The sequence below is a fragment of the Phyllobates terribilis genome, unplaced genomic scaffold (genome assembly GCF_046119375.1).
Source record: "Phyllobates terribilis strain yellow unplaced genomic scaffold, ASM4611937v1 Scaffold_2__4_contigs__length_985480577, whole genome shotgun sequence".
Classification (NCBI taxonomy): domain Eukaryota; kingdom Metazoa; phylum Chordata; class Amphibia; order Anura; family Dendrobatidae; genus Phyllobates; species Phyllobates terribilis.
Window position 1 is genome coordinate 54,244,671 of NW_027362762.1, and position 14,141 is coordinate 54,258,811.

Below are 14,141 nucleotides of genomic sequence, written 5' to 3' on the forward strand. Positions count from 1 at the left end.
AGGTAAGTGAAGGACTGGAATCCACAGGCAGACAAATGACATAATGGAGGTACTAGAAGCAACAGGCAAACAGGAGACGTCCTGGAGACCGCAGACAGGTTGCAGAGGTACTGAAAGCCGCAGGCAGACAGGTAACTGAGGAACTGCAAGCCAAAGGCAGCCAGGAGATGTCCTGGAGACCACAGACAAGGAGCTCTGCGTAGACAAACTAAAAGTCTTAATAAGACACTTGTGTGTATATTGGAAAGCCTTATATAAGTCTAGGAAGTTCAACACAAAAGAGCACACCAGGCTACTTGCATAGCTCGACGTGGATCACAAGAAAGTTTAGTAGACCTGGGGGTAAGAAGCAGAGTCCAGACCAGGGACAGGTGTGTAACAAAAGTACTTTTAACATCTGTCACTGGACTTCAAACCAGTCTCAGCATTGCACCTTCTACTGACCATCAACTGTCCTGAAGGCTAAAATTTAGGACTCTTCCAGCAGAGACACCTTTCATTACTGGAGGTCAAGAATAGAGATGAGCGTTGTTCTACTCGAACTGTTCGCCAATCTCAAATTCGAGCTGTTTTGGGCGGTGTTCGAGCCGGTCGGCGAACACGAACAATTTGAGAAAAATTCGGCTGTTCGAGGTTATGTTCGATAACTGTTCGTGCACCAAAATCATAACTGGAATTTTTCTCAGTAATGATGAAAATTAATGTTAATACGTAGTTTGAGTGTACAGCGGGGCGGGGGGAGGGGCAGGGGATGGATCTCTGCAGGAACAATGAAGATCTCCATTTTTTTTTCTCTTTCCCGCATTTGCAGTGGGGAGGTGCAATCTGTCAGCCTATCAGCAGCGCACACACGGAGCGAAGTGCTTTTTTTCACACAAGCAAGGGCATGTGTGATTGGCAGTGTATGTCACATGTCCTTGCCCTATAAGACCAAGCCATTTTCCCCGTCGCCACCATTTTCTCACTGCTGCAGCTGCGTGTTAGACGGCACCGCTGTTGCTGTGTGCGCTATACCTTGTTAATTTCAAGCCAATTTTCGCACAAATATACAGATAGCTTGGGAGTAGGGAATAGTTGTGATTGCAGTCCTTTTAAGGACTAGGTTACAGCATTTCCTACGACTTTTATCAGGCAGGTCTGTGCTCTTAAATAGATAGATTGTGGGAGTAAAGACTAATTGTAATTGGAGTCCTTTTCAGGACTAGGTTACATCAGTTCCTATCAGTTTTTGCCAGGCAGGTCTGTGCCAGTGCTGTGCAAGTTTTTTTCACAGCATTTGGCTGAATCTAGCAAAGCTAATCCTTTTTGGCCTATTGCAGAGTGTGTTAGTCAGTGGAGTAGCCTATCTGTGTTGCAAGATATACCACCTGTGTATAGAATACCAATTTTTTTACTGCACCTAGTGAAGTAAAATCTTTTGGGCATAGCATCATTCTATTAGTCCATCTATACTGACCTCCATCAGGTTGCAAACTGAATATAATTTTTTTCTGCATCTAGCTCTGAAAAAATATTTGGGCTTCTAGCAGTGTGTGGGACTTGGTCTATTAGTCCATCTATACTGACCTCCATCAGGTTGCAAATTAAAAATAATTTTTTTCTTCATTTAGCTCTGAAAAAATATTTGGGCTTCTAGCAGTGTGTGGGACTTGTTCTATTAGTCCATCTATACTGACCTCCATCAGGTTGCAAATTAAAAATAATTTTTTTCTTCATTTATCTCTGAAAAAATATTTGGGCTTCTAGCAGCGTGTGGGACTTGTTCTATTAGTCCATCTATACTGACCTCCATCAGGTTGCAAATTAAAAATAATTTTTTTCTGCATCTAGCTCTGAAAAAATATTTGGGCTTCTAGCAGTGTGTGGGACTTGTTCTATTAGTCCATCTATACTGACCTCCATCAGGTTGCAAATTAAAAATAATTTTTTTCTGCATCTAGCTCTGAAAAAATATTTGGGCTTCTAGCGGTGTGTGGGACTTGGTCTATTAGTCCATCTATACTGACCTCCATCAGGTTGCAAATTGAATAAAAAAAATTTCTGCATCTAGCTCTGAAAAAATATTTGGGCTTCTAGCGGTGTGTGGGACTTGGTCTATTAGTCCATCTATACTGACCTCCATCAGGTTGCAAATTAAAAATAATTTTTTTCTGCATCTAGCTCTGAAAAAATATTTGGGCTTCTAGCAGTGTGTGGGACTTGGTCTATTAGTCCATCTATACTGACCTCCATCAGGTTGCAAATTAAAAATAATTTTTTTCTTCATTTAGCTCTGAAAAAATATTTGGGCTTCTAGCAGTGTGTGGGACTTGTTCTATTAGTCCTTCTATACTGACCTCCAGCAGGTTGCAAATTGAATATAATTTTTTTCTGCATCTAGCTCTGAAAAAATATTTGGGCTTCTAGCGGTGTGTGGGACTTGGTCTATTAGTCCATCTATACTGACCTCCATCAGGTTGCAAATTAAAAATAATTTTTTTCTGCATCTAGCTCTGAAAAAATATTTGGGCTTCTAGCGGTGTGTGGGACTTGGTCTATTAGTCCATCTATACTGACCTCCATCAGGTTGCAAATTAAAAATAATTTTTTTCTGCATCTAACCCAGCCAATAGTTTTGGCCTAATACCACAGTTTGGCCACTCAGCTCTGCTCGGTTACCATCCATTGTTTTTTGTGCAAACAACTCCAGAGTTGTGAATTAGTTAACCACCAAAATGAGTGGAAAAAGGCCTGCTGCTGGTGGAAAGGGGAATAGGCGTGTTGGGAAGGGGAAAAAAGGTTGTGTCCGTGGGGTAGGTGCAGAAGAAAGACCATCTTCCAGCCAAACTAAAATGTCTACTTCTTTTAGCGGACAATGTGATAAGATCCCTTTCTTACGGCCACGCCAATCGCTACAAATTCCAGATGAGGCACAAAAACAGCAGGTGCTTCAACGGATATCAAGTGCTCCTTTAAGTGGGCTCTCCTCCACATCAACTTCAACATCACAAATACTCCAGTCCTCAAAGGTGTCACCCAAATCGCACTTGCTTCCTCACAGCTCCCAAATCTCCAGCTGCCCGTCTGAGTATGAGGTAGAACAGATGGTTGAGTCTGCAGAGCTGTTTACTCATACTATAGCCTGGGAATCAGAGGTCGACTCCAGCGCTTCTGTGAATCCAGACGAGGAAATGATCTGCACTGATGCCCAGAATCTTTATGAGTCGGATCCAGGACCAGACGCAGAAGGTTCTGACCATAATGTAGACCCTCATTCCCAAACTGTAACTCCTGTTGGTGGAGACAATGAGGAAGACGATGATAAGACTCAAATACCTGATTGGAGCGACAACTTTAGTTTATTGTCAGGGCAGGAACAGGTTGGCTCTGAGGACGACGGGTGTGATAACGCACAGGGTGATGATGATGAGGTCGGAGATCCCACTTACTGTCAACCCACAGTCAGCCAAGAGATGAGGTCAGCAGAGGAGGTGGAGGAAGATGCTAGTGACGACGAGGTCAGGTTGCGCCTTCCTGGACAGAGACGTAGTACTGGAAGCACGTCAACAACTGCATCCTCAAACACAACTCTGCCTCTCACCACAAGTCGTGGTGGCTCTTCAGGTCGCATGGGTGCTAAGCCTTGCATAGCCTGGGCATTTTTTCAGATCGATAAAGATGACCCAACTCGTGTTATCTGTAACATTTGTCAGCAAAAGCTAAGTAGAGGCCAAAAAATACATAGTTTGAGTACTTCATGCATGAACCGGCACATGGACATGAAGCATAAGTTGCAGTGGGAAGCTCAGTGTGCTACAATGCGGTCTAGCCGGCCGGGCCAACCACCGTCTGCCATATCTTGTGCATCCGCGGCCTCTTCATCCTCTGTGACTGGGGGGACAGCAGTCACACCTGTTTTGGGGCGCAGACCTGCCACCTCTTTACCCGCAACAGCCAGCGTGATTGGCAGGTCATCATTTTCTTTGGAGGTGGTAACACCAGCTGGTCTTGAGCGCTGTCCGACATCGATAGCACCACCTTTGGATCAAGGCAACCTAACATGTCCGCCTGCATCTTCCTCACAGACCGGCAGTTTGCCGGGGACACCCTTATCAACCCCGTCTAAGCACAATAGCCAGCCCTCGGTCCCTCAGATGTGGACAAGTAAAAGACCATTTCCTCCTAGCCATGAGAAAGCTAAGAGGTTGAATTTCACCATCTGCAAGCTCTTGGCTACAGAAATGCTGCCTTTCCGCCTGGTGGACACAGAGGATTTTCGAGACCTTATGTCCGTCGCAGTGCCCCAGTACCAGATGCCCAGTCGGCACTACTTCTCAAAGAAAGGTGTGCCTGCGCTCCACCAGCATGTCGCACACAACATCACCGCTTCTTTGAGAAACTCTGTGTGTGACAGGGTGCATTTCACCACAGACACTTGGACGAGTAGGCATGGACAGGGGCGTTACATGTCGCTGACTGGGCACTGGGTAACTATGGTGACAGCAGGACAAGGGGCTGCTGTCCAAGTCTTGCCGTCCCCACGAGTTGTGCGTCAATCCTCTTTATGTCATTTTTCCTCCACTGCTTCTGCCTCCTCAACCTCCTCTCGGTCTTCCACCTGCACCCAAAGCCTGTCTGGTCATGCCACAAGCTTTCTAACTGCGCAGAAGGGATCCTGCACACCTCCTTACTATGCTGGCAGTAGGGCTCAACGTCATCAGGCGGTTTTCACATTGAAATGTCTGGGAAATGTGAGTCACACAGCTGAGGAGTTGTGGTCAGCTCTGGAGAACCAATTTCATGAATGGTTGTCTCCACTGGACCTGAAACCAGGGAAGGCCGTGTGCGACAATGCTGCAAACCTGGGTGCGGCCCTTCGCCGGGGCAATGTCACACACGTGCCTTGTATGGCTCACGTGTTGAACCTGGTTGTCCAGCAATTTTTAGCCCACTATCCCAGACTAGATGGCCTTCTGCAGAGGGCACGGTCGCTGTGTGCTCACTTCCGCCGTTCGCATCCCGCAGCTCAGCGACTTACATCTCTACAGAAGTCGTTGGGCCTGCCACTTCACCGGCTAAAATGCGATGTGCCTACCCAGTGGAATTCAACTCTGCACATGTTGCAGCGACTGTGGCAGCACCGACAAGCCCTGGTGCAATACGTTCTGACGTATAGCCTGGGCCAACGAGATTCAGAGGTGGGGCAAATCACGCTGGAGGAATGGTCTCAGATCAGGGACCTATGCACCCTTCTGCACAGTTTTGAAATGGCGACGAAGATGTTTAGTGCTGACGATGCCATTATCAGCATGACTATTCCGGTGATTTACATGCTGGAGCACATGTTAAACAGAATTCGGAGTCAGGTGGTGGCACAAGAGGAGGTGGAGGAAGTAGAGGAGGAGGAGTTGTATGCGGAAGGGCTAACATCTGCAAGGTCCAGACGGTCGGCAGCACCAGGGCGGCAGGCATGTGAGGGTGGGGGAGATGATTTTACCAGGGCGCATGGTAGCAGCCAAACTAGTGAGGAAGGTGCAGGAGCCCAGGAAGAAGTGGAGGACGAACTGATGGAAGACTCATCAGATGAGGGAGACCTTGATCACATTTCTGTTGTGCGAGGTTGGGGGGAGAGGACAGAGGAAGGAAGCATGATTGTTACCTCGCCACCAACACAACAGGGACTTGGTGCTCCTGGATGCGCAACACACATGAGTGCCTTCTTGCTGCACTACCTGCAACATGACCCTCGAATTGTGAGAATTAGAAATAATCCTGACTACTGGGTTGCCACACTGTTAGATCCCCGGTACAAAAGTAAATTTGCAGAAATTATTCCTGCCATAGAAAGGGATGCACGCATGCAGGAGTATCAGCAGAGACTGTTGCAGAATCTTACATGTGCTTTTCCACAAAATACCAGTGGTGCACGTAGTGAATCTCACAGTTCCAACTTGCCAACCGTGGTCTGTATGGAATTGTTCAATAAAGGGCCCAAAATTAAGATAACATAGATGGGAGAGGTCTCTATGAATAGGAATTCCTAAGTATTTGATACCCTGTGAGGGCCAGGCAAAGGGAAAGTTGGACTGGATGGAATCCTATATGGATTTAGGGAGGGAGACATCGAGGGCCTCAGACTTCGCTGCATTGATTTTAAAATTTTACCATGTAACAAAGTGATCTATTTCAGCCATAACAGTAGGGATGGATATATGTGATTGAGTGATATATACTAGGACATCATCAGCAAATAGAGAGCACTTGTACTCGGTGCCTCCCACCTCAATCCACCTAATATTGGGGTTATGGCGAATTGATGAGAGCAGGTGCTCCGTCACTAGGATGTATAAGAGAGGGGACAGAGGACATCCCTGCCTTGTCCCATTGGTGATTGTGAAAGGTGATGAAAATGTTCTGACGCACCCCCTGGGCCTTGGGACACCCGGAGCCGGACCCTTTTTGGTGGATGCTGGTGGTTGTAGTCTTCGTGGCGGCGATCCGGTTCCGTGGCTCAGGGCGGTCAAACCAGTTGCGGAACTATTTATGTGGTTTTGATGTTTAAATGTCCGACTACGCCACCCGTGGATTGCGGTCAGAGTGAACCGCCGCTACAGGGCAGACCGCTAAGGCTGGTGTTGTGGGTGCAGCAGAGCGTAGCATAACTCCCCACGGGAGGAGTATAGCCTCAGGGCAGTGTATGCGGAGGATGGGGGTGATGGTGCAGGGCAGCAGCAGTAACGACACGGAGTCAGTGATGCAGTTCAGAGCCTTTACTCACAGTTCTTATTATCCAGACCACGTCTGCATGTAACGGCTGCCCACGTCGTACTGTGCTCACCAGGTGAGGGGCTCAGACAACTCCCAGATAACTTTGGAGCGCTTCACAGGACCCCCTTTGTGTGTCCTTTGTCTGGCCTTTCTTACCAACACTTCTGTCCGGCTGCCTCGGGCCTCCTCTTGGTAAACTTGGCGCCAGTTTCCCTGACCCTATGTGGTGCCTTCCTAGCGGGTGGAGCAAGGGGCTGCGCCACATAAAATGTCAGAGCCTCCGGTTTCTAGCTGAGGGTCGTTTCCTGCCTCCACTAGTTCGGGGACCGGTCTCCCCCTTTAGCCTGACCCCTCCACGCAGGTGGATTCGGGCGTGCGGTGGCGACTCGCCCGTCCGCACCCCTGGGATCCCTTCATTCCTCGTTCCTGGAGCCTTCTCCGCTCCTCTTCCTTCCTTCTCCCTCTTGCAGGCCTGGGCCTCTGTTACTAGGCCCGCCTCCGGAGCAGAGCTCATGCAGAGCCCCTGCTCCCTGCCACTTCTGCTCAGACTTCTCTGCACTGAACTAAGATGGTGCCCACCTTTTATACTCCCTTCTCAATGCACCCAGGAACTGCTTCCTCCCTGCTCCTGCACTGCAGGGTTCCCCTTCCTCAGTGTTCCCTCCCCCCACTCCAGCCAGTGACAGGGACTGTCGTGCCCATCTCAGGGGCATATTGGTCGCCCTGCCCCACGGCAATGTGGTGTAATGCATGCAGGTGTCGGGTCCTGATCCACACTCCATCCTTATCTGAGAGTGAGATATCACACCTCTGGGTGAGGTGCAATACGTCTGTAGCAACCGAGCCCTCGGTGCTACAGTTCCATTTATCTTCAGCCTAGGTGACGTATTGTGATACAGGGCCGTGATTTTGGCTATAAAAGGGTCCCCTAGACCCCTACCCCAAGCTTTTTAAGAGAATCATATATGGCGTGCCAGGAGACTCTATGGAATGCTTTCTCAGCATCCAACGAGAGTATCTACTTACAAATTTTTAACTGCATCTAGCCCAGGAAATACTTTGTGCCTAGTAGCAGTGTCTGCTAGTCAGCGGATTATCCCGGCTGTTAAGCAAGCTACACCACCTGTAGTTTGGACACTTAATTTTTTCAAAGGAAATGCTTCGGGACCACGGGATACTTAGTGAAGAGCATCAGGAGGCACCCCAAGGCATAGGGGCTGGGACTGGCACTAGGATGCCTTGCGGTGGACAGCCGAGCTCAATCCTTATAAAAGCTTTTTAACTGCAGCAGCTTTAGTGGACGCTACTGGAGCTGGAATTACGCGGCTGCTGGCATGAGACTTGCCCTCCAATAGATCCTTGTAAATGGATTTAAAGTGTATTCATTCAAATTAGAGGGACAATTTAAATTAAAAAGCTTAGAGCTGCCTCCACCACAGGGGGGGCTCTCTCGACCCACCAGCGGACAGGCACCAGTATTGGGAGAGGGGGGCTGGCCGTCAGGGTTCACCGCGGCTCTGGCACAAACCCGGCGACACGGAGGTGGCACGGGCAGGAGCGGACTGGCCGTCTCGGCTTCTCACTTTTTGGATTTTAGAAGGGCATGACATGCCTATATCTGTGTCTCCCCCTCCTTTTACTCCTCCACCTCTTTTCTTTTCGCATGACTATATGTACTTGTCACTTTTCCATGTGTTAGTTGTGTCTTCTGAGCAGTTTGTCAGCTTTTGGACACCTTTGAAGGTGTTTTCTATGTGTTTCTATGTGTTTTTGTTTGCCTGCCATTGGTTTTAACGGTGTTCGAAGGTGTTCGACGAACAGTTCGACGAACAGTTCGGCGAACACACGGGTGTTCGACGAACCGAACCGAACTCGAACACTACGGGGGTGGCTCAACACTAGTCAAGAACAAAGACAAGGTTATATATTACCAGTGTGTCCAAAGAAGTGGAGATTCACATTGCTGAGCTAGTTCTGTATCTAATACCCTAGTCAAGTCCATCATGATCCTCCTTCGGCACCCCCTTCCTATACCCTTTGGATCAATATTAGAGGATTTCTCAGCCTCATCTTGGAATAAACTTGTGACGTCTTTCCAAAAATTTGTAACATATCAACATTTCCATTCCAAGCTTTGAGTGCCGAGAGGAGAACACTTTGTTTTTCCTGAGTGATGGGACCAAACAGTCTTCATTTTAGGTAAGGGTTCCAGAAGATCTCTGACATTTCTACATCTTTGTTCTGTTTTCCTCCAGTGCTGTAAAAATGAGCTGCCGTTTGGCGCAAGGTGCCACCTGGGGATCATCGTCATGTTGAAGTATTCAATAATTTAGGACTGTACTACAACGTGATGCTTAGGGCAACTGAATGTAAATCAAAAAAATAAAACCGCATTCTCGGTCACTCACCTCCAAGAAGAAGACACAATTTAATAAAATACTATATGCTACTATTTTGACCATCAAGTGACCATAGTAGACAGGTGTTGATACCTGCTCCATCTGGATACCAAGGGGTTAACACTTATAAAGCTCTACTTTATGTTGTTTTAAACAGTAGGCACCCAGGAGACGGAGAGCTAGAAATATCTCTACAGTTTATGTAACACGGAGTGTGAAAAGGCTTCTTTTGCACCTTCTCCCTATTTTCGCCTTAGAGGACTGAGCTTCTGGATGTATGAAGGTGACCTTGTATTGTATACAGCTCATTATGCTATATACACAGACATTTAGTGCACACATAGCAAATATATGTCTATTTGTAGGATAGAACTTATATCTACAAAGTATAAAGCTATAAATAAAAGCTTAGATACCACTACATTTTTAGAGGAGTGAAATAGTCCTTGTGGCAAGAGAGCTGGACACACATAATAATGATAATCATTTTTATTTTTATAGCGCCAACATAGTCCGCAGCACTTTACAAATTTTAGGGGGGACTTATACAGACAATACAGAATAAGCATATCTCATATCGAAAGGAGTGAGGGCCCTGCTCGCAAGCTTACAGTCTATGAGGAAATGGGGGAGACACAAAAGGTAGAATGTACATATATTGTATAATGCAGCCTTGATATACTAAATAGGATAAATAATAATACATGGACTGGTCGCCAGCCAGTATGTGTACCGTCCTGACCGAGCTCATTATGCTATATACACAGACATTTAGTGCACACATAGCAAATATATGTCTATTTGTAGGATAGAACTTATATCCACAAAGTATAAAGCTATAAATAAAAGCTTAGAGACCACTACATTTTTAGAGGAGTGAAATAGTCCTTGTGGCAAGAGAGCTGGACACACATAATAATGATAATCATTTTTATTTTTATAGCGCCAACATAGTCCGCAGCACTTTACAAATTTTAGGGGGGACTTATACAGACAATACAGAATAAGCATATCTCATATCGAAAGGAGTGAGGGACCTGCTCGCAAGCTTACAGTCTATGAGGAAATGGGGGAGACACAAAAGGTAGAATGTACATATATTGTATAATGCAGCCTTGATATACTAAATAGGATAAATAATACATGGACTGGTCGCCAGCCAGTATGTGTACCGTCCTCAGGGCCGGCTCCAGGTTTTTCTGGGCCCCGGGCGAAAGAGTCTCAGTGGGCCCTTTTAACACATACACGATTCATGATGCACAGATACGGCGGAGAAATAAATAAATATATATATATATATATATATATTTATTTATTTATTACACATGGCCCAGCCTGCCCCCTCATCCTTCACATACGCAGACATATGCACACGCACACACGGTACGCAGACATATGCGCACGCACACACGGTACGCAGACATATGCGCGCGCACACACGGTACGCAGACATATGCGCGCGCACACACGGTACGCAGACATAGGCGCGCGCACACACGGTACGCAGACATATGCGCGCGCACACACGGTACGCAGACATATGCACGCACACACACGGTACGAAGACATATGTACACATACAGACATACACATAGATAAAACAGACAAATATATATACACAGTCATATACACTGACATTCACATACATGCACTCACACAGACCCATTACTAATATTTTTAATATGGGGATTGGGGAAGCCTCACTCACCTGTCCCCGGTCCAGTGTCCTGTCCAGCAGCTCCTCGGGTATGGGGCAGTGCAGGGCCCCCGGCGTGTCACAGACTTCATGGCCCTGGAACATCAGAGGGGCCCACTTGCGGTCGGGTCCGGGCCCCTCCCACCCATCTGTGCAGGACCTCCGCTCCGACGGTGTTTGATTGCCGGCACTCCCCCAGACATGGTCGCGCGCTGTGCTGCTGTGTCTGCTAATAATGACGCGGCAGGAGCGACACACAAGCACAATTAAAGGTGCAGTGCCGTCGACCTTGCCGTGTCATTACTAGCAGACACAGCCGGACAGCGCGCGGCCATGTCTGGAGGAAGTGCCGGCAATCAAGCAGCGCCTGCGTCCCTGAACAGGTGCCGAGGAAGCGGCCAGGGCCCCGACAGTGAGTGGGCGGGTGGGTGTGTGGGCCCGGCCCCGACAGTGTGTGGGCGGGTGGGTGTGTGGGCCTGGCCCCGACAGTGTGTGGGCCCGGCCCCGACAGTGAGTGGGCGGGTGGGTGTGTGGGCCCGGCCCCGACAGTGAGTGGGCGGGTGGGTGTGTGGGCCCGGCCCCGACAGTGTGTGGGCCCGGCCCCGACAGTGAGTGGGCGGGTGGGTGTGTGGGCCCGGGCCCCGACAGTGAGTGGGCGGCTGGGCCCCTCTGATTTTCCAGGGCCCCGGCACTTGCCCGGGTACGCCGGGTGCTGACGCCGGCCCTGACCGTCCTGACCGAGGCTATGAAGTGCATGGATGGTATGAACCTGAAATTGAAGAAGATTTTAATATGGGGGAAAACTGGGACGGACAGATAGTGTGTTGAGGCGATACGCCAGTCTAAAGAAATGGGTTTTTAGGGTCCGCTTGAAACTGTGGGTATTGGGAATTAATCGAACTGTCCTGGGTAGTGCTTTCCAAAGAATTGGCGCAGCACGTGAGAAATCTTGGAGACGGGAGTGGGAAGTTCGGATTATGGAGGATTTTAATTTTAAGTCATTGGCAGAATGGAGGGCACGTGTAGGGTGGTAGACTGAGACAAGGGAGGAGATGTAGGGGGGTACTGAAGCATGGAGCGCTTTGTGGGTAAGCGTGATAAGTTTAAATTGAACACTATATTGGATGGGCAGCCAATTCAATGACTGGCACAGGGAAGAGGCATCGGTGTAGCGGTTGGCGAGGAATATGATCCTGGCTGCTGCGTTCAGGACGGATTGGAGAGGGGAGAGTTTAGTAAGAGGGAGACCGATTAGTAGAGAGTTGCAGTAGTCCAGACGAAAATGAATAAGAGCTACAGTAAGAGTTTTTGCCGCGTCAAAGGTGAGAAAAGTCCTGATTCTTGAGATGTTTTTGAGGTGTAGATGACATGAACGAGCGAGTGATTTGATGTGAGGAGTGAAGGAAAGATCTGTACAAGAACTCCTGGTAGAAATAAATGATATCTTTGAAAAAAGAACACTTTTCTCAGATTTAGGCTTAGGTCACATAACCGTTTTTCTTTCATGCGAGAAAATCGGTCCGACTATGCTAATCAGATTCTGATCAGAGCTTGATCAGCGTGGGATCCGATTTTCTTGGATGAGGAGAAAATAAAATTCTTCATTTTCTTCATTCAGTCAGTCTGTGAAAATGGGATGTCATCCAAATGCAGTCTGATTTTTTCCATGGACCCATAGACATACTGGTGCATCTCACTAAATTAGAATATCATCAAAAAGTTAATTTATTTCAGTTTTTCAATACAAAAAAGTGAAACTCATATATTATATAGAGTCATTACACACAGAGTGATCTATTTCACGTGTTTATTTCTGTTAATGTTGAGGATTATGGCTTACAGCCAATGAAAACACAAAAGTCATATCTCAGTAAATTAGAATAGCTTGAAAAATGTTTTTAAAATCCGAAATGTTGTTCTACTGAAATGTATGTGCACTCAATACTTGGTCGGGCTCCTTTTGCATCAATTACTGCATCAATGCGGCAATGTGGCATGGAGGCGATCAGCCTGCGGCACTGCTGAGGTGTTATGGAAGCCCAGGTGGCTTTGATAGCAGCCTTCAGCTCGTCTGCATTGTTGGGTCTGGTGTCTCTCATCTTCCTCTTGACAATACCCCATAGATTCTCTATAATAGATTCTCTATGGGGTTAAGGTCAGGCGAGTTTGCTGCCAATCAAGCACAGTGATAGTGTTGTTTGTAAACCAGGTATTGGTACATTTGGCAGTGTGGACAGGGGCCAAGTCCTGCTGGAGAATGACATTCCCATCTCCAAAAAGCTTGTCGGCAGAGGGAAGCATGAAGTGCTCTAAAATATCCTGGTAGACGGCTGCACTGACTTTGGTCTTGATAAAACACAGTGGACCTACACCAGCAGATGACATGGCTCCCCAAACCATCACTGATTGTGGAAACTTCACACTAGACCTCCAGCAACTTGGATTGTGGCCTATCCACTCTTCCTTCAGACTCTGGGACCATGATTTCCAAATGAAAGTTGGAACTCTGGGACGTTGTGGAGTGAGTCAATGACTGCCTTCTGGACATTTGTCGAGTCAGCAGTCTTTCCCATGATTCTGGAGCCTACTGAAACAGACTAAGGCTGTGTGCCCACGATGCATTTTTTAAGCTTTTTGCAGCGGCAATTCCGCTGCAGAAACGCTTAAAAAACGCTTGTTAGAAGGTCTGCCTTGTTCCCCAATGATAATCCGCATGTGCTGTGCACATGCTGCGGAAATTTCCGCTGCGGATTATTATTGTGGAAAAAACTGCAGCACTACCAATTATTTTGCGGAAGCGCTGCGTTTTCGCCGCCATTGACTTGCATGGGAATGCATGGATTACGCATCACTGCATCTGTAGATGCGCATTCCACGCGTTTCAATGTGCGGATGGTAACCGGGTGTGGAGGACAGGAGACTCTCCTCCGGACCCGGGTACCATAGAACCTGTAAAAGAAGAATAAAATAAAAAAATAAATATTATATTTACCTTCTGATGGCCCGCGGTGCGCTTGTCTATTTTTTTATTTTTTACCATTCTTTACGGTCACACTATATAAAACCATGCCGGTTGCATGGATTTATGTAGTGTGACCAAGTTGTCAAACACTTTCCAAGTGATGCTAAAATCGCTTGGAAAGCTCTTGACAACCTGCATGCGAAAATTCATGTGAAGAACGCTTCACATCCGCTTGTCCATGGCAGGAAAAACGCATGTACAATCCGCATGTGTTTTTTCTGCCAGAGAGATGCAGAAACGCTCAGGAAAAAATCATCAACATTAACAGAAATAAACA